At 47.3% G+C, this 19,529-nt stretch overlaps 16 non-coding genes across 16 annotated transcripts; all 16 read left to right on the plus strand.

The window, feature by feature from the left end:
- The first annotated feature begins 200 nt into the window (after positions 1-200).
- On the plus strand, positions 201-273 carry TRNAV-CAC (transfer RNA valine (anticodon CAC)). Its single transcript has one exon. It is a non-coding gene; the product is annotated as a tRNA-Val (tRNA).
- A 1,327-nt stretch (positions 274-1,600) lies between these two features.
- TRNAP-UGG (transfer RNA proline (anticodon UGG)) lies at positions 1,601-1,672 on the plus strand. Its single transcript has one exon. It is a non-coding gene; the product is annotated as a tRNA-Pro (tRNA).
- Positions 1,673-2,092: 420 nt separating this feature from the next.
- TRNAV-CAC (transfer RNA valine (anticodon CAC)) lies at positions 2,093-2,165 on the plus strand. Its single transcript has one exon. It is a non-coding gene; the product is annotated as a tRNA-Val (tRNA).
- Positions 2,166-3,478: 1,313 nt separating this feature from the next.
- On the plus strand, positions 3,479-3,550 carry TRNAP-UGG (transfer RNA proline (anticodon UGG)). The gene has a single exon. It is a non-coding gene; the product is annotated as a tRNA-Pro (tRNA).
- A 420-nt stretch (positions 3,551-3,970) lies between these two features.
- TRNAV-CAC (transfer RNA valine (anticodon CAC)) lies at positions 3,971-4,043 on the plus strand. The gene has a single exon. It is a non-coding gene; the product is annotated as a tRNA-Val (tRNA).
- A 1,783-nt stretch (positions 4,044-5,826) lies between these two features.
- On the plus strand, positions 5,827-5,899 carry TRNAV-CAC (transfer RNA valine (anticodon CAC)). The gene has a single exon. It is a non-coding gene; the product is annotated as a tRNA-Val (tRNA).
- Positions 5,900-7,683: 1,784 nt separating this feature from the next.
- On the plus strand, positions 7,684-7,756 carry TRNAV-CAC (transfer RNA valine (anticodon CAC)). Its single transcript has one exon. It is a non-coding gene; the product is annotated as a tRNA-Val (tRNA).
- Positions 7,757-9,079: 1,323 nt separating this feature from the next.
- TRNAP-UGG (transfer RNA proline (anticodon UGG)) lies at positions 9,080-9,151 on the plus strand. The gene has a single exon. It is a non-coding gene; the product is annotated as a tRNA-Pro (tRNA).
- A 420-nt stretch (positions 9,152-9,571) lies between these two features.
- On the plus strand, positions 9,572-9,644 carry TRNAV-CAC (transfer RNA valine (anticodon CAC)). Its single transcript has one exon. It is a non-coding gene; the product is annotated as a tRNA-Val (tRNA).
- A 1,315-nt stretch (positions 9,645-10,959) lies between these two features.
- Positions 10,960-11,031, plus strand: TRNAP-UGG (transfer RNA proline (anticodon UGG)). The gene has a single exon. It is a non-coding gene; the product is annotated as a tRNA-Pro (tRNA).
- Positions 11,032-11,451: 420 nt separating this feature from the next.
- TRNAV-CAC (transfer RNA valine (anticodon CAC)) lies at positions 11,452-11,524 on the plus strand. The gene has a single exon. It is a non-coding gene; the product is annotated as a tRNA-Val (tRNA).
- A 3,199-nt stretch (positions 11,525-14,723) lies between these two features.
- On the plus strand, positions 14,724-14,795 carry TRNAP-UGG (transfer RNA proline (anticodon UGG)). The gene has a single exon. It is a non-coding gene; the product is annotated as a tRNA-Pro (tRNA).
- A 420-nt stretch (positions 14,796-15,215) lies between these two features.
- On the plus strand, positions 15,216-15,288 carry TRNAV-CAC (transfer RNA valine (anticodon CAC)). Its single transcript has one exon. It is a non-coding gene; the product is annotated as a tRNA-Val (tRNA).
- A 1,319-nt stretch (positions 15,289-16,607) lies between these two features.
- Positions 16,608-16,679, plus strand: TRNAP-UGG (transfer RNA proline (anticodon UGG)). The gene has a single exon. It is a non-coding gene; the product is annotated as a tRNA-Pro (tRNA).
- A 420-nt stretch (positions 16,680-17,099) lies between these two features.
- TRNAV-CAC (transfer RNA valine (anticodon CAC)) lies at positions 17,100-17,172 on the plus strand. Its single transcript has one exon. It is a non-coding gene; the product is annotated as a tRNA-Val (tRNA).
- Positions 17,173-18,487: 1,315 nt separating this feature from the next.
- TRNAP-UGG (transfer RNA proline (anticodon UGG)) lies at positions 18,488-18,559 on the plus strand. Its single transcript has one exon. It is a non-coding gene; the product is annotated as a tRNA-Pro (tRNA).
- The last annotated feature ends 970 nt before the right edge of the window (positions 18,560-19,529 follow it).

Here is a 19,529-nt window from a genome sequence, read left to right on the forward strand (position 1 = left end):
GAAATATGTCCTTCCCTCTGTACGCTGCATAGGCCCTCAGCTGGCATACTTGTATATGTGCGCATGCTTGATAGGACGTATGTTTTAGGCTGGATTGTGTGAGCTTCAGGCGCAAGGCATTTGATTAGTCTTTAAGCAGGTCCACTTGCACTGCCCTTTGCACCTGTTCTCCCAGTCCCTACAAAGGTGAGCAAGCAGCTGTTTCTGTAGTGTAGTGGTTATCACATTCGCCTCACACGCGAAAGGTCCCCGGTTCGAGACCGGGCAGAAACACTCTCTGCTGGCATTTTACACAAAATAGTTTTTTTCCCCTTTTGTCACACACAAATGTAAAGTATGAACTTATTTGCGTTCCCATGGAAATAGCATATGCTCTCAAGAGCTTGAGAAATACACTGGGAAGGCAAGCATCCTCACATGTATTCTGTATATGGGGCCAATAAAAAAATGCACGCGCTTGCATTTTGTGTATGTAATGTTGCAGAGCACAGAGAGGATTTATTTTCCCTACTGCTGGGTATTTGGGTCTCTGGGATCACAGTTGGGTCCGTTCCGTCCTCTGAAATGGTCCATATTAGTTACATAGGTTAGTGTACCAAAGAAATAATACATTTTCATATACAGCTTCTTCATTTCTGTGTTCTGAGGGATTACCAGTTGTAAGAAATGCACTTGCCGGTACAGTGATTCCCTGGCTTTCTCTGGCCCGAGAAAGCTTTTCCTCTGAAGTGGGAACAGAAGTTGGACTGCTTCTGCTGAACTTCCTGAAAGCAGAGCTGGCGGGAGGAGGGACTTTTTGAGTGCTGGGAAAATTTGAGCTGGAAATTTGCATCGGCTGGACAGAGATTGCTTGGAGCAGCCAAAATATAATAACGGCCATGGCGCTCAAGTAAAGCAGAAAGCTTTTAGTATACACCTTTTGCACTCTTGTCAACGAAGCTGGGCTCTGTGAATGCTCACCCTACGCAAGAAAAGAGAACAGACTTTGCTGGTGACCTAAATATATCTCGCCTGATCGAGCACGATCGAGCTCTGAGTGAGCAGCTGTGCAATGGTCATCTTTACCAAAGGGGAGATGCTGCTTTTTCCAGTGTCACGCCCATGCTCTCAGGGCTGGAGGGAGGAGGGCTGCTTTTTGTTTTTACAGGGAAAAGGAAAGGCCCAGCCCTCAGAGCTTCTGCCAATGCAGATCCCAGCAGGTGCAAAATAAAGGCTCTCCCCCACCTTGCCAGCTGCAGATTGATCAGAAGACTGCTAGTCTAGTGTGTTGGGCCACTTTCTCTCTTCTGTGTATCGTCCCCTCTTATTACATAAACAGCATAAGAGGAATAAAGGAAGGAAGGAAGGAAGGAAGGAAGGAAGGAAGGAACAGTGTATCGCAAGCACCTTCCACCCTGATGTCAATGGGCCACCAACCTTCGGGATGAGGAGGAGACCTGTGAAGACAGTCAGAGCGTGCCGACTGGGGCATTCATTTGGCTCATACACCGACAAGGCTTTCAGCGGCAGGAACAAACTTCAGGAATAGGCATTCTTGGCCTCGAATCCTAAGGGGGGTGCAAACGCTGAGGACAATTCCGTCAAATGCTCAAAGGACCGTGGCTCGTTGGTCTAGGGGTATGATTCTCGCTTTGGGTGCGAGAGGTCACGGGTTCAAATCCCGGACGAGCCCAATCAAGGTGGTTAACTTGAGCTCCTTTTTTTTGTTTTTTCAATGTTATTTTCATTGGACAGACTCTCTGGTTTTCTCGGTAAGCAGTAGTCGATGAACAATTCACTTCCTGAACCTCTTTGCGTGCCATGTCCTTGCGACAAGCACTTTGTGTTCTCTGTTAGCTCTCAGTAACATTCCTTGATTTGCTTGTGAGTTTTGGCCGTCCGATCTCAAAGTGGAAATATGTCCTTCCCTCTGTACGCTGCATAGGCCCTCAGCTGGCATACTTGTATATGTGCGCATGCTTGATAGGACGTATGTTTTAGGCTGGATTGTGTGAGCTTCAGGCGCAAGGCATTTGATTAGTCTTTAAGCAGGTCCACTTGCACTGCCCTTTGCACCTGTTCTCCCAGTCCCTACAAAGGTGAGCAAGCAGCTGTTTCTGTAGTGTAGTGGTTATCACGTTCGCCTCACACGCGAAAGGTCCCCGGTTCGAGACCGGGCAGAAACACTCTCTGCTGGCATTTTACACAAAATAGTTTTTTTCCCCTTTTGTCACACACAAATGTAAAGTATGAACTTATTTGCGTTCTCATGGAAATAGCATATGCTCTCAAGAGCTTGAGAAATACACTGGGAAGGCAAGCATCCTCACATGTATTCTGTATATGGGGCCAATAAAAAAATGCACGCGCTTGCATTTTGTGTATGTAATGTTGCAGAGCACAGAGAGGATTTATTTTCCCTACTGCTGGGTATTTGGGTCTCTGGGATCACAGTTGGGTCCGCTCCGTCCTCTGAAATGGTCCATATTAGTTACATAGGTTAGTGTACCAAAGAAATAATACATTTTCATATACAGCTTCTTCATTTCTGTGTTCTGAGGGATTACCAGTTGTAAGAAATGCACTTGCCGGTACAGTGATTCCCTGGCTTTCTCTGGCCCGAGAAAGCTTTTCCTCTGAAGTGGGAACAGAAGTTGGACTGCTTCTGCTGAACTTCCTGAAAGCAGAGCTGGCGGGAGGAGGGACTTTTTGAGTGCTGGGAAAATTTGAGCTGGAAATTTGCATCGGCTGGACAGAGATTGCTTGGAGCAGCCAAAATATAATAACGGCCATGGCGCTCAAGTAAAGCAGAAAGCTTTTAGTATACACCTTTTGCACTCTTGTCAACGAAGCTGGGCTCTTTGAATGCTCACCCTACGCAAGAAAAGAGAACAGACTTTGCTGGTGACCTAAATATATCTCGCCTGATCGAGCCTGATCGAGCACGATCGAGCTCTGAGTGAGCAGCTGTGCAATGGTCATCTTTACCAAAGGGGAGATGCTGCTTTTTCCAGTGTCACGCCCATGCTCTCAGGGCTGGAGGGAGGAGGGCTGCTTTTTGTTTTTACAGGCAAAAGGAAAGGCCCAGCCCTCAGAGCTTCTGCCAATGCAGATCCCAGCAGGTGCAAAATAAAGGCTCTCCCCCACCTTGCCAGCTGCAGATTGATCAGAAGACTGCTAGTCTAGTGTGTTGGGCCACTTTCTCTCTTCTGTGTATCGTCCCCTCTTATTACATAAACAGCATAAGAGGAATAAAGGAAGGAAGGAACAGTGTATCGCAAGCACCTTCCACCCTGATGTCAATGGGCCACCAACCTTCGGGATGAGGAGGAGACCTGTGAAGACAGTCAGAGCGTGCCGACTGGGGCATTCATTTGGCTCATACACCGACAAGGCTTTCAGCGGCAGGAACAAACTTCAGGAATAGGCATTCTTGGCCTCGAATCCTAAGGGGGGTGCAAACGCTGAGGACAATTCCGTCAAATGCTCAAAGGACCGTGGCTCGTTGGTCTAGGGGTATGATTCTCGCTTTGGGTGCGAGAGGTCCCGGGTTCAAATCCCGTACGAGCCCAATCAAGGTGGTTAACTTGAGCTCCTTTTTTTTGTTTTTTCAATGTTATTTTCATTGGACAGACTCTCTGGTTTTCTCGGTAAGCAGTAGTCGATGAACAATTCACTTCCTGAACCTCTTTGCGTGCCATGTCCTTGCGACAAGCACTTTGTGTTCTCTGTTAGCTCTCAGTAACATTCCTTGATTTGCTTGTGAGTTTTGGCCTTCCGATCTCAAAGTGGAAATATGTCCTTCCCTCTGTACGCTGCATAGGGCCTCAGCTGGCATACTTGTATATGTGCGCATGCTTGATAGGACGTATGTTTTAGGCTGGATTGTGTGAGCTTCAGGCGCAAGGCATTTGATTAGTCTTTAAGCAGGTCCACTTGCACTGCCCTTTGCACCTGTTCTCCCAGTCCCTACAAAGGTGAGCAAGCAGCTGTTTCTGTAGTGTAGTGGTTATCACGTTCACCTCACACGCGAAAGGTCCCCGGTTCGAGACCGGGCAGAAACACTCTCTGCTGGCATTTTACACAAAATAGTTTTTTTCCCCTTTTGTCACACACAAATGTAAAGTATGAACTTATTTGCGTTCCCATGGAAATAGCATATGCTCTCAAGAGCTTGAGAAATACACTGGGAAGGCAAGCATCCTCACATGTATTCTGTATATGGGGCCAATAAAAAAATGCACGCGCTTGCATTTTGTGTATGTAATGTTGCAGAGCACAGAGAGGATTTATTTTCCCTACTGCTGGGTATTTGGGTCTCTGGGATCACAGTTGGGTCCGCTCCGTCCTCTGAAATGGTCCATATTAGTTACATAGGTTAGTGTACCAAAGAAATAATACATTTTCATATACAGCTTCTTCATTTCTGTGTTCTGAGGGATTACCAGTTGTAAGAAATGCACTTGCCGGTACAGTGATTCCCTGGCTTTCTCTGGCCCGAGAAAGCTTTTCCTCTGAAGTGGGAACAGAAGTTGGACTGCTTCTGCTGAACTTCCTGAAAGCAGAGCTGGCGGGAGGAGGGACTTTTTGAGTGCTGGGAAAATTTGAGCTGGAAATTTGCATCGGCTGGACAGAGATTGCTTGGAGCAGCCAAAATATAATAACGGCCATGGCGCTCAAGTAAAGCAGAAAGCTTTTAGTATACACCTTTTGCACTCTTGTCAACGAAGCTGGGCTCTGTGAATGCTCACCCTACGCAAGAAAAGAGAACAGACTTTGCTGGTGACCTAAATATATCTCGCCTGATCGAGCACGATCGAGCTCTGAGTGAGCAGCTGTGCAATGGTCATCTTTACCAAAGGGGAGATGCTGCTTTTTCCAGTGTCACGCCCATGCTCTCAGGGCTGGAGGGAGGAGGGCTGCTTTTTGTTTTTACAGGCAAAAGGAAAGGCCCAGCCCTCAGAGCTTCTGCCAATGCAGATCCCAGCAGGTGCAAAATAAAGGCTCTCCCCCACCTTGCCAGCTGCAGATTGATCAGAAGACTGCTAGTCTAGTGTGTTGGGCCACTTTCTCTCTTCTGTGTATCGTCCCCTCTTATTACATAAACAGCATAAGAGGAATAAAGGAAGGAAGGAAGGAAGGAAGGAACAGTGTATCGCAAGCACCTTCCACCCTGATGTCAATGGGCCACCAACCTTCGGGATGAGGAGGAGACCTGTGAAGACAGTCAGAGCGTGCCGACTGGGGCATTCATTTGGCTCATACACCGACAAGGCTTTCAGCGGCAGGAACAAACTTCAGGAATAGGCATTCTTGGCCTCGAATCCTAAGGGGGTGCAAACGCTGAGGACAATTCCGTCAAATGCTCAAAGGACCGTGGCTCGTTGGTCTAGGGGTATGATTCTCGCTTTGGGTGCGAGAGGTCCCAATCAAGGTGGTTAACTTGAGCTCCTTTTTTTTGTTTTTTCAATGTTATTTTCATTGGACAGACTCTCTGGTTTTCTCGGTAAGCAGTAGTCGATGAACAATTCACTTCCTGAACCTCTTTGCGTGCCATGTCCTTGCGACAAGCACTTTGTGTTCTCTGTTAGCTCTCAGTAACATTCCTTGATTTGCTTGTGAGTTTTGGCCGTCCGATCTCAAAGTGGAAATATGTCCTTCCCTCTGTACGCTGCATAGGCCCTCAGCTGGCATACTTGTATATGTGCGCATGCTTGATAGGACGTATGTTTTAGGCTGGATTGTGTGAGCTTCAGGCGCAAGGCATTTGATTAGTCTTTAAGCAGGTCCACTTGCACTGCCCTTTGCACCTGTTCTCCCAGTCCCTACAAAGGTGAGCAAGCAGCTGTTTCTGTAGTGTAGTGGTTATCACGTTCGCCTCACACGCGAAAGGTCCCCGGTTCGAGACCGGGCAGAAACACTCTCTGCTGGCATTTTACACAAAATAGTTTTTTTCCCCTTTTGTCACACACAAATGTAAAGTATGAACTTATTTGCGTTCTCATGGAAATAGCATATGCTCTCAAGAGCTTGAGAAATACACTGGGAAGGCAAGCATCCTCACATGTATTCTGTATATGGGGCCAATAAAAAAATGCACGCGCTTGCATTTTGTGTATGTAATGTTGCAGAGCACAGAGAGGATTTATTTTCCCTACTGCTGGGTATTTGGGTCTCTGGGATCACAGTTGGGTCCGCTCCGTCCTCTGAAATGGTCCATATTAGTTACATAGGTTAGTGTACCAAAGAAATAATACATTTTCATATACAGCTTCTTCATTTCTGTGTTCTGAGGGATTACCAGTTGTAAGAAATGCACTTGCCGGTACAGTGATTCCCTGGCTTTCTCTGGCCCGAGAAAGCTTTTCCTCTGAAGTGGGAACAGAAGTTGGACTGCTTCTGCTGAACTTCCTGAAAGCAGAGCTGGCGGGAGGAGGGACTTTTTGAGTGCTGGGAAAATTTGAGCTGGAAATTTGCATCGGCTGGACAGAGATTGCTTGGAGCAGCCAAAATATAATAACGGCCATGGCGCTCAAGTAAAGCAGAAAGCTTTTAGTATACACCTTTTGCACTCTTGTCAACGAAGCTGGGCTCTGTGAATGCTCACCCTACGCAAGAAAAGAGAACAGACTTTGCTGGTGACCTAAATATATCTCGCCTGATCGAGCACGATCGAGCTCTGAGTGAGCAGCTGTGCAATGGTCATCTTTACCAAAGGGGAGATGCTGCTTTTTCCAGTGTCACGCCCATGCTCTCAGGGCTGGAGGGAGGAGGGCTGCTTTTTGTTTTTACAGGCAAAAGGAAAGGCCCAGCCCTCAGAGCTTCTGCCAATGCAGATCCCAGCAGGTGCAAAATAAAGGCTCTCCCCCACCTTGCCAGCTGCAGATTGATCAGAAGACTGCTAGTCTAGTGTGTTGGGCCACTTTCTCTCTTCTGTGTATCGTCCCCTCTTATTACATAAACAGCATAAGAGGAATAAAGGAAGGAAGGAAGGAAGGAAGGAACAGTGTATCGCAAGCACCTTCCACCCTGATGTCAATGGGCCACCAACCTTCGGGATGAGGAGGAGACCTGTGAAGACAGTCAGAGCGTGCCGACTGGGGCATTCATTTGGCTCATACACCGACAAGGCTTTCAGCGGCAGGAACAAACTTCAGGAATAGGCATTCTTGGCCTCGAATCCTAAGGGGGGTGCAAACGCTGAGGACAATTCCGTCAAATGCTCAAAGGACCGTGGCTCGTTGGTCTAGGGGTATGATTCTCGCTTTGGGTGCGAGAGGTCCCAATCAAGGTGGTTAACTTGAGCTCCTTTTTTTTGTTTTTTCAATGTTATTTTCATTGGACAGACTCTCTGGTTTTCTCGGTAAGCAGTAGTCGATGAACAATTCACTTCCTGAACCTCTTTGCGTGCCATGTCCTTGCGACAAGCACTTTGTGTTCTCTGTTAGCTCTCAGTAACATTCCTTGATTTGCTTGTGAGTTTTGGCCGTCCGATCTCAAAGTGGAAATATGTCCTTCCCTCTGTACGCTGCATAGGCCCTCAGCTGGCATACTTGTATATGTGCGCATGCTTGATAGGACGTATGTTTTAGGCTGGATTGTGTGAGCTTCAGGCGCAAGGCATTTGATTAGTCTTTAAGCAGGTCCACTTGCACTGCCCTTTGCACCTGTTCTCCCAGTCCCTACAAAGGTGAGCAAGCAGCTGTTTCTGTAGTGTAGTGGTTATCACTTTCGCCTCACACGCGAAAGGTCCCCGGTTCGAGACCGGGCAGAAACACTCTCTGCTGGCATTTTACACAAAATAGTTTTTTTCCCCTTTTGTCACACACAAATGTAAAGTATGAACTTATTTGCGTTCCCATGGAAATAGCATATGCTCTCAAGAGCTTGAGAAATACACTGGGAAGGCAAGCATCCTCACATGTATTCTGTATATGGGGCCAATAAAAAAATGCACGCGCTTGCATTTTGTGTATGTAATGTTGCAGAGCACAGAGAGGATTTATTTTCCCTACTGCTGGGTATTTGGGTCTCTGGGATCACAGTTGGGTCCGCTCCGTCCTCTGAAATGGTCCATATTAGTTACATAGGTTAGTGTACCAAAGAAATAATACATTTTCATATACAGCTTCTTCATTTCTGTGTTCTGAGGGATTACCAGTTGTAAGAAATGCACTTGCCGGTACAGTGATTCCCTGGCTTTCTCTGGCCCGAGAAAGCTTTTCCTCTGAAGTGGGAACAGAAGTTGGACTGCTTCTGCTGAACTTCCTGAAAGCAGAGCTGGCGGGAGGAGGGACTTTTTGAGTGCTGGGAAAATTTGAGCTGGAAATTTGCATCGGCTGGACAGAGATTGCTTGGAGCAGCCAAAATATAATAACGGCCATGGCGCTCAAGTAAAGCAGAAAGCTTTTAGTATACACCTTTTGCACTCTTGTCAACGAAGCTGGGCTCTGTGAATGCTCACCCTACGCAAGAAAAGAGAACAGACTTTGCTGGTGACCTAAATATATCTCGCCTGATCGAGCACGATCGAGCTCTGAGTGAGCAGCTGTGCAATGGTCATCTTTACCAAAGGGGAGATGCTGCTTTTTCCAGTGTCACGCCCATGCTCTCAGGGCTGGAGGGAGGAGGGCTGCTTTTTGTTTTTACAGGCAAAAGGAAAGGCCCAGCCCTCAGAGCTTCTGCCAATGCAGATCCCAGCAGGTGCAAAATAAAGGCTCTCCCCCACCTTGCCAGCTGCAGATTGATCAGAAGACTGCTAGTCTAGTGTGTTGGGCCACTTTCTCTCTTCTGTGTATCGTCCCCTCTTATTACATAAACAGCATAAGAGGAATAAAGGAAGGAAGGAAGGAAGGAAGGAAGGAAGGAACAGTGTATCGCAAGCACCATCCACCCTGATGTCAATGGGCCACCAACCTTCGGGATGAGGAGGAGACCTGTGAAGACAGTCAGAGCGTGCCGACTGGGGCATTCATTTGGCTCATACACCGACAAGGCTTTCAGCGGCAGGAACAAACTTCAGGAATAGGCATTCTTGGCCTCGAATCCTAAGGGGGGTGCAAACGCTGAGGACAATTCCGTCAAATGCTCAAAGGACCGTGGCTCGTTGGTCTAGGGGTATGATTCTCGCTTTGGGTGCGAGAGGTCCCGGGTTCAAATCCCGGACGAGCCCAATCAAGGTGGTTAACTTGAGCTCCTTTTTTTTGTTTTTTCAATGTTATTTTCATTGGACAGACTCTCTGGTTTTCTCGGTAAGCAGTAGTCGATGAACAATTCACTTCCTGAACCTCTTTGCGTGCCATGTCCTTGCGACAAGCACTTTGTGTTCTCTGTTAGCTCTCAGTAACATTCCTTGATTTGCTTGTGAGTTTTGGCCGTCCGATCTCAAAGTGGAAATATGTCCTTCCCTCTGTACGCTGCATAGGCCCTCAGCTGGCATACTTGTATATGTGCGCATGCTTGATAGGACGTATGTTTTAGGCTGGATTGTGTGAGCTTCAGGCGCAAGGCATTTGATTAGTCTTTAAGCAGGTCCACTTGCACTGCCCTTTGCACCTGTTCTCCCAGTCCCTACAAAGGTGAGCAAGCAGCTGTTTCTGTAGTGTAGTGGTTATCACGTTCGCCTCACACGCGAAAGGTCCCCGGTTCGAGACCGGGCAGAAACACTCTCTGCTGGCATTTTACACAAAATAGTTTTTTTCCCCTTTTGTCACACACAAATGTAAAGTATGAACTTATTTGCGTTCCCATGGAAATAGCATATGCTCTCAAGAGCTTGAGAAATACACTGGGAAGGCAAGCATCCTCACATGTATTCTGTATATGGGGCCAATAAAAAAATGCACGCGCTTGCATTTTGTGTATGTAATGTTGCAGAGCACAGAGAGGATTTATTTTCCCTACTGCTGGGTATTTGGGTCTCTGGGATCACAGTTGGGTCCGCTCCGTCCTCTGAAATGGTCCATATTAGTTACATAGGTTAGTGTACCAAAGAAATAATACATTTTCATATACAGCTTCTTCATTTCTGTGTTCTGAGGGATTACCAGTTGTAAGAAATGCACTTGCCGGTACAGTGATTCCCTGGCTTTCTCTGGCCCGAGAAAGCTTTTCCTCTGAAGTGGGAACAGAAGTTGGACTGCTTCTGCTGAACTTCCTGAAAGCAGAGCTGGCGGGAGGAGGGACTTTTTGAGTGCTGGGAAAATTTGAGCTGGAAATTTGCATCGGCTGGACAGAGATTGCTTGGAGCAGCCAAAATATAATAACGGCCATGGCGCTCAAGTAAAGCAGAAAGCTTTTAGTATACACCTTTTGCACTCTTGTCAACGAAGCTGGGCTCTGTGAATGCTCACCCTACGCAAGAAAAGAGAACAGACTTTGCTGGTGACCTAAATATATCTCGCCTGATCGAGCACGATCGAGCTCTGAGTGAGCAGCTGTGCAATGGTCATCTTTACCAAAGGGGAGATGCTGCTTTTTCCAGTGTCACGCCCATGCTCTCAGGGCTGGAGGGAGGAGGGCTGCTTTTTGTTTTTACAGGCAAAAGGAAAGGCCCAGCCCTCAGAGCTTCTGCCAATGCAGATCCCAGCAGGTGCAAAATAAAGGCTCTCCCCCACCTTGCCAGCTGCAGATTGATCAGAAGACTGCTAGTCTAGTGTGTTGGGCCACTTTCTCTCTTCTGTGTATCGTCCCCTCTTATTACATAAACAGCATAAGAGGAATAAAGGAAGGAAGGAAGGAAGGAAGGAACAGTGTATCGCAAGCACCTTCCACCCTGATGTCAATGGGCCACCAACCTTCGGGATGAGGAGGAGACCTGTGAAGACAGTCAGAGCGTGCCGACTGGGGCATTCATTTGGCTCATACACCGACAAGGCTTTCAGCGGCAGGAACAAACTTCAGGAATAGGCATTCTTGGCCTCGAATCCTAAGGGGGGTGCAAACGCTGAGGACAATTCCGTCAAATGCTCAAAGGACCGTGGCTCGTTGGTCTAGGGGTATGATTCTCGCTTTGGGTGCGAGAGGTCCCGGGTTCAAATCCCGGACGAGCCCAATCAAGGTGGTTAACTTGAGCTCCTTTTTTTTGTTTTTTCAATGTTATTTTCATTGGACAGACTCTCTGGTTTTCTCGGTAAGCAGTAGTCGATGAACAATTCACTTCCTGAACCTCTTTGCGTGCCATGTCCTTGCGACAAGCACTTTGTGTTCTCTGTTAGCTCTCAGTAACATTCCTTGATTTGCTTGTGAGTTTTGGCCGTCCGATCTCAAAGTGGAAATATGTCCTTCCCTCTGTACGCTGCATAGGCCCTCAGCTGGCATACTTGTATATGTGCGCATGCTTGATAGGACGTATGTTTTAGGCTGGATTGTGTGAGCTTCAGGCGCAAGGCATTTGATTAGTCTTTAAGCAGGTCCACTTGCACTGCCCTTTGAACCTGTTCTCCCAGTCCCTACAAAGGTGAGCAAGCAGCTGTTTCTGTAGTGTAGTGGTTATCACGTTCGCCTCACATGCGAAAGGTCCCCGGTTCGAGACCGGGCAGAAACACTCTCTGCTGGCATTTCACACAAAATAGTTTTTTCCCCCTTTTGTCACACACAAATGTAAAGTATGAACTTATTTGCGTTCCCATGGAAATAGCATATGCTCTCAAGAGCTTGAGAAATACACTGGGAAGGCAAGCATCCTCACATGTATTCTGTATATGGGGCCAATAAAAAAATGCACGCGCTTGCATTTTGTGTATGTAATGTTGCAGAGCACAGAGAGGATTTATTTTCCCTACTGCTGGGTATTTGGGTCTCTGGGATCACAGTTGGGTCCGCTCCGTCCTCTGAAATGGTCCATATTAGTTACATAGGTTAGTGTACCAAAGAAATAATACATTTTCATATACAGCTTCTTCATTTCTGTGTTCTAAGGGATTACCAGTTGTAAGAAATGCACTTGCCGGTACAGTGATTCCCTGGCTTTCTCTGGCCCGAGAAAGCTTTTCCTCTGAAGTGGGAACAGAAGTTGGACTGCTTCTGCTGAACTTCCTGAAAGCAGAGCTGGCGGGAGGAGGGACTTTTTGAGTGCTGGGAAAATTTGAGCTGGAAATTTGCATCGGCTGGACAGAGATTGCTTGGAGCAGCCAAAATATAATAACGGCCATGGCGCTCAAGTAAAGCAGAAAGCTTTTAGTATACACCTTTTGCACTCTTGTCAACGAAGCTGGGCTCTGTGAATGCTCACCCTACGCAAGAAAAGAGAACAGACTTTGCTGGTGACCTAAATATATCTCGCCTGATCGAGCACGATCGAGCTCTGAGTGAGCAGCTGTGCAATGGTCATCTTTACCAAAGGGGAGATGCTGCTTTTTCCAGTGTCACGCCCATGCTCTCAGGGCTGGAGGGAGGAGGGCTGCTTTTTGTTTTTACAGGCAAAAGGAAAGGCCCAGCCCTCAGAGCTTCTGCCAATGCAGATCCCAGCAGGTGCAAAATAAAGGCTCTCCCCCACCTTGCCAGCTGCAGATTGATCAGAAGACTGCTAGTCTAGTGTGTTGGGCCACTTTCTCTCTTCTGTGTATCGTCCCCTCTTATTACATAAACAGCATAAGAGGAATAAAGGAAGGAAGGAAGGAAGGAACAGTGTATCGCAAGCACCTTCCACCCTGATGTCAATGGGCCACCAACCTTCGGGATGAGGAGGAGACCTGTGAAGACAGTCAGAGCGTGCCGACTGGGGCATTCATTTGGCTCATACACCGACAAGGCTTTCAGCGGCAGGAACAAACTTCAGGAATAGGCATTCTTGGCCTCGAATCCTAAGGGGGGTGCAAACGCTGAGGACAATTCCGTCAAATGCTCAAAGGACCGTGGCTCGTTGGTCTAGGGGTATGATTCTCGCTTTGGGTGCGAGAGGTCCCAGGTTCAAATCCCGGACGAGCCCAATCAAGGTGGTTAACTTGAGCTCCTTTTTTTTGTTTTTTCAATGTTATTTTCATTGGACAGACTCTCTGGTTTTCTCGGTAAGCAGTAGTCGATGAACAATTCACTTCCTGAACCTCTTTGCGTGCCATGTCCTTGCGACAAGCACTTTGTGTTCTCTGTTAGCTCTCAGTAACATTCCTTGATTTGCTTGTGAGTTTTGGCCGTCCGATCTCAAAGTGGAAATATGTCCTTCCCTCTGTACGCTGCATAGGCCCTCAGCTGGCATACTTGTATATGTGCGCATGCTTGATAGGACGTATGTTTTAGGCTGGATTGTGTGAGCTTCAGGCGCAAGGCATTTGATTAGTCTTTAAGCAGGTCCACTTGCACTGCCCTTTGCACCTGTTCTCCCAGTCCCTACAAAGGTGAGCAAGCAGCTGTTTCTGTAGTGTAGTGGTTATCACGTTTGCCTCACACGCGAAAAGTCCCCGGTTCGAGACCGGGCAGAAACACTCTCTGCTGGCATTTTACACAAAATAGTTTTTTTCCCCTTTTGTCACACACAAATGTAAAGTATGAACTTATTTGCGTTCTCATGGAAATAGCATATGCTCTCAAGAGCTTGAGAAATACACTGGGAAGGCAAGCATCCTCACATGTATTCTGTATATGGGGCCAATAAAAAAATGCACGCGCTTGCATTTTGTGTATGTAATGTTGCAGAGCACAGAGAGGATTTATTTTCCCTACTGCTGGGTATTTGGGTCTCTGGGATCACAGTTGGGTCCGCTCCGTCCTCTGAAATGGTCCATATTAGTTACATAGGTTAGTGTACCAAAGAAATAATACATTTTCATATACAGCTTCTTCATTTCTGTGTTCTGAGGGATTACCAGTTGTAAGAAATGCACTTGCCGGTACAGTGATTCCCTGGCTTTCTCTGGCCCGAGAAAGCTTTTCCTCTGAAGTGGGAACAGAAGTTGGACTGCTTCTGCTGAACTTCCTGAAAGCAGAGCTGGCGGGAGGAGGGACTTTTTGAGTGCTGGGAAAATTTGAGCTGGAAATTTGCATCGGCTGGACAGAGATTGCTTGGAGCAGCCAAAATATAATAACGGCCATGGCGCTCAAGTAAAGCAGAAAGCTTTTAGTATACACCTTTTGCACTCTTGTCAACGAAGCTGGGCTCTGTGAATGCTCACCCTACGCAAGAAAAGAGAACAGACTTTGCTGGTGACCTAAATATATCTCGCCTGATCGAGCACGATCGAGCTCTGAGTGAGCAGCTGTGCAATGGTCATCTTTACCAAAGGGGAGATGCTGCTTTTTCCAGTGTCACGCCCATGCTCTCAGGGCTGGAGGGAGGAGGGCTGCTTTTTGTTTTTACAGGCAAAAGGAAAGGCCCAGCCCTCAGAGCTTCTGCCAATGCAGATCCCAGCAGGTGCAAAATAAAGGCTCTCCCCCACCTTGCCAGCTGCAGATTGATCAGAAGACTGCTAGTCTAGTGTGTTGGGCCACTTTCTCTCTTCTGTGTATTGTCCCCTCTTATTACATAAACAGCATAAGAGGAATAAAGGAAGGAAGGAAGGAAGGAAGGAAGGAAGGAACAGTGTATCGCAAGCACCTTCCACCCTGATGTCAATGGGCCACCAACCTTCGGGATGAGGAGGAGACCTGTGAAGACAGTCAGAGCGTGCCGACTGGGGCATTCATTTGGCTCATACACCGACAAGGCTTTCAGCGGCAGGAACAAACTTCAGGAATAGGCATTCTTGGCCTCGAATCCTAAGGGGGGTGCAAACGCTGAGGACAATTCCGTCAAATGCTCAAAGGACCGTGGCTCGTTGGTCTAGGGGTATGATTCTCGCTTTGGGTGTGAGAGGTCCCGGGTTCAAATCCCGGACGAGCCCAATCAAGGTGGTTAACTTGAGCTCCTTTTTTTTGTTTTTTCAATGTTATTTTCATTGGACAGACTCTCTGGTTTTCTCGGTAAGCAGTAGTCGATGAACAATTCACTTCCTGAACCTCTTTGCGTGCCATGTCCTTGCGACAAGCACTTTGTGTTCTCTGTTAGCTCTCAGTAACATTCCTTGATTTGCTTGTGAGTTTTGGCCGTCCGATCTCAAAGTGGAAATATGTCCTTCCCTCTGTACGCTGCATAGGCCCTCAGCTGGCATACTTGTATATGTGCGCATGCTTGATAGGACGTATGTTTTAGGCTGGATTGTGTGAGCTTCAGGCGCAAGGCATTTGATTAGTCTTTAAGCAGGTCCACTTGCACTGCCCTTTGCACCTGTTCTCCCAGTCCCTACAAAGGTGAGCAAGCAGCTGTTTCTGTAGTGTAGTGGTTATCACGTTCGCCTCACACGCGAAAGGTCCCCGGTTCGAGACCGGGCAGAAACACTCTCTGCTGGCATTTTACACAAAATAGTTTTTTTCCCCTTTTGTCACACACAAATGTAAAGTATGAACTTATTTGCGTTCCCATGGAAATAGCATATGCTCTCAAGAGCTTGAGAAATACACTGGGAAGGCAAGCATCCTCACATGTATTCTGTATATGGGGCCAATAAAAAAATGCACGCGCTTGCATTTTGTGTATGTAATGTTGCAGAGCACAGAGAGGATTTATTTTCCCTACTGCTGGGTATTTGGGTCTCTGGGATCACAGTTGGGTCCGCTCCGTCCTCTGAAATGGTCCATATTAGTTACATAGGTTAGTGTACCAAAGAAATAATACATTTTCATATACAGCTTCTTCATTTCTGTGTTCTGAGGGATTACCAGTTGTAAGAAATGCACTTGCCGGTACAGTGATTCCCTGGCTTTCTCTGGCCCGAGAAAGCTTTTCCTCTGAAGTGGGAACAGAAGTTGGACTGCTTCTGCTGAACTTCCTGAAAGCAGAGCTGGCGGGAGGAGGGACTTTTTGAGTGCTGGGAAAATTTGAGCTGGAAATTTGCATCGGCTGGACAGAGATTGCTTGGAGCAGCCAAAATATAATAACGGCCATGGCGCTCAAGTAAAGCAGAAAGCTTTTAGTATACACCTTTTGCACTCTTGTCAACGAAGCTGGGCTCTGTGAATGCTCACCCTACGCAAGAAAAGAGAACAGACTTTGCTGGTGACCTAAATATATCTCGCCTGATCGAGCACGATCGAGCTCTGAGTGAGCAGCTGTGCAATGGTCATCTTTACCAAAGGGGAGATGCTGCTTTTTCCAGTGTCACGCCCATGCTCTCAGGGCTGGAGGGAGGAGGGCTGCTTTTTGTTTTTACAGGCAAAAGGAAAGGCCCAGCCCTCAGAGCTTCTGCCAATGCAGATCCCAGCAGGTGCAAAATAAAGGCTCTCCCCCACCTTGCCAGCTGCAGATTGATCAGAAGACTGCTAGTCTAGTGTGTTGGGCCACTTTCTCTCTTCTGTGTATCGTCCCCTCTTATTACATAAACAGCATAAGAGGAATAAAGGAAGGAAGGAAGGAAGGAAGGAAGGAACAGTGTATCGCAAGCACCATCCACCCTGATGTCAATGGGCCACCAACCTTCGGGATGAGGAGGAGACCTGTGAAGACAGTCAGAGCGTGCCGACTGGGGCATTCATTTGGCTCATACACCGACAAGGCTTTCAGCGGCAGGAACAAACTTCAGGAATAGGCATTCTTGGCCTCGAATCCTAAGGGGGGTGCAAACGCTGAGGACAATTCCGTCAAATGCTCAAAGGACCGTGGCTCGTTGGTCTAGGGGTATGATTCTCGCTTTGGGTGCGAGAGGTCCCGGGTTCAAATCCCGGACGAGCCCAATCAAGGTGGTTAACTTGAGCTCCTTTTTTTTGTTTTTTCAATGTTATTTTCATTGGACAGACTCTCTGGTTTTCTCGGTAAGCAGTAGTCGATGAACAATTCACTTCCTGAACCTCTTTGCGTGCCATGTCCTTGCGACAAGCACTTTGTGTTCTCTGTTAGCTCTCAGTAACATTCCTTGATTTGCTTGTGAGTTTTGGCCGTCCGATCTCAAAGTGGAAATATGTCCTTCCCTCTGTACGCTGCATAGGCCCTCAGCTGGCATACTTGTATATGTGCGCATGCTTGATAGGACGTATGTTTTAGGCTGGATTGTGTGAGCTTCAGGCGCAAGGCATTTGATTAGTCTTTAAGCAGGTCCACTTGCACTGCCCTTTGAACCTGTTCTCCCAGTCCCTACAAAGGTGAGCAAGCAGCTGTTTCTGTAGTGTAGTGGTTATCACGTTTGCCTCACACGCGAAAGGTCCCCGGTTCGAGACCGGGCAGAAACACTCTCTGCTGGCATTTTACACAAAATAGTTTTTTTCCCCTTTTGTCACACACAAATGTAAAGTATGAACTTATTTGCGTTCCCATGGAAATAGCATATGCTCTCAAGAGCTTGAGAAATACACTGGGAAGGCAAGCATCCTCACATGTATTCTGTATATGGGGCCAATAAAAAAATGCACGCGCTTGCATTTTGTGTATGTAATGTTGCAGAGCACAGAGAGGATTTATTTTCCCTACTGCTGGGTATTTGGGTCTCTGGGATCACAGTTGGGTCCGCTCCGTCCTCTGAAATGGTCCATATTAGTTACATAGGTTAGTGTACCAAAGAAATAATACATTTTCATATACAGCTTCTTCATTTCTGTGTTCTGAGGGATTACCAGTTGTAAGAAATGCACTTGCCAGTACAGTGATTCCCTGGCTTTCTCTGGCCCGAGAAAGCTTTTCCTCTGAAGTGGGAACAGAAGTTGGACTGCTTCTGCTGAACTTCCTGAAAGCAGAGCTGGCGGGAGGAGGGACTTTTTGAGTGCTGGGAAAATTTGAGCTGGAAATTTGCATCGGCTGGACAGAGATTGCTTGGAGCAGCCAAAATATAATAACGGCCATGGCGCTCAAGTAAAGCAGAAAGCTTTTAGTATACACCTTTTGCACTCTTGTCAACGAAGCTGGGCTCTGTGAATGCTCACCCTACGCAAGAAAAGAGAACAGACTTTGCTGGTGACCTAAATATATCTCGCCTGATCGAGCACGATCGAGCTCTGAGTGAGCAGCTGTGCAATGGTCATCTTTACCAAAGGGGAGATGCTGCTTTTTCCAGTGTCACGCCCATGCTCTCAGGGCTGGAGGGAGGATGGCTGCTTTTTGTTTTTACAGGCAAAAGGAAAGGCCCAGCCCTCAGAGCTTCTGCCAATGCAGATCCCAGCAGGTGCAAAATAAAGGCTCTCCCCCACCTTGCCAGCTGCAGATTGATCAGAAGACTGCTAGTCTAGTGTGTTGGGCCACTTTCTCTCTTCTGTGTATCGTCCCCTCTTATTACATAAACAGCATAAGAGGAATAAAGGAAGGAAGGAAGGAAGGAAGGAACAGTGTATCGCAAGCACCTTCCACCCTGATGTCAATGGGCCACCAACCTTCGGGATGAGGAGGAGACCTGTGAAGACAGTCAGAGCGTGCCGACTGGGGCATTCATTTGGCTCATACACCGACAAGGCTTTCAGCGGCAGGAACAAACTTCAGGAATAGGCATTCTTGGCCTCGAATCCTAAGGGGGGTGCAAACGCTGAGGACAATTCCGTCAAATGCTCAAAGGACCGTGGCTCGTTGGTCTAGGGGTATGATTCTCGCTTTGGGTGCGAGAGGTCCCGGGTTCAAATCCCGTACGAGCCCAATCAAGGTGGTTAACTTGAGCTCCTTTTTTTTGTTTTTTCAATGTTATTTTCATTGGACAGACTCTCTGGTTTTCTCGGTAAGCAGTAGTCGATGAACAATTCACTTCCTGAACCTCTTTGCGTGCCATGTCCTTGCGACAAGTACTTTGTGTTCTCTGTTAGCTCTCAGTAACATTCCTTGATTTGCTTGTGAGTTTTGGCCGTCCGATCTCAAAGTGGAAATATGTCCTTCCCTCTGTACGCTGCATAGGCCCTCAGCTGGCATACTTGTATATGTGCGCATGCTTGATAGGACGTATGTTTTAGGCTGGATTGTGTGAGCTTCAGGCGCAAGGCATTTGATTAGTCTTTAAGCAGGTCCACTTGCACTGCCCTTTGCACCTGTTCTCCCAGTCCCTACAAAGGTGAGCAAGCAGCTGTTTCTGTAGTGTAGTGGTTATCACGTTCGCCTCACACGCGAAAGGTCCCCGGTTCGAGACCGTGCAGAAACACTCTCTGCTGGCATTTCACACAAAATAGTTTTTTCCCCCTTTTGTCACACACAAATGTAAAGTATGAACTTATTTGCGTTCCCATGGAAATAGCATATGCTCTCAAGAGCTTGAGAAATACACTGGGAAGGCAAGCATCCTCACATGTATTCTGTATATGGGGCCAATAAAAAAATGCACGCGCTTGCATTTTGTGTATGTAATGTTGCAGAGCACAGAGAGGATTTATTTTCCCTACTGCTGGGTATTTGGGTCTCTGGGATCACAGTTGGGTCCGCTCCGTCCTCTGAAATGGTCCATATTAGTTACATAGGTTAGTGTACCAAAGAAATAATACATTTTCATATACAGCTTCTTCATTTCTGTGTTCTGAGGGATTACCAGTTGTAAGAAATGCACTTGCCGGTACAGTGATTCCCTGGCTTTCTCTGGCCCGAGAAAGCTTTTCCTCTGAAGTGGGAACAGAAGTTGGACTGC

The sequence above is a fragment of the Ambystoma mexicanum genome, chromosome 2q (assembly GCF_040938575.1).
Source record: "Ambystoma mexicanum isolate Mex_15411 chromosome 2q, UKY_AmexF1_1, whole genome shotgun sequence".
Classification (NCBI taxonomy): Eukaryota; Metazoa; Chordata; class Amphibia; order Caudata; family Ambystomatidae; genus Ambystoma; species Ambystoma mexicanum.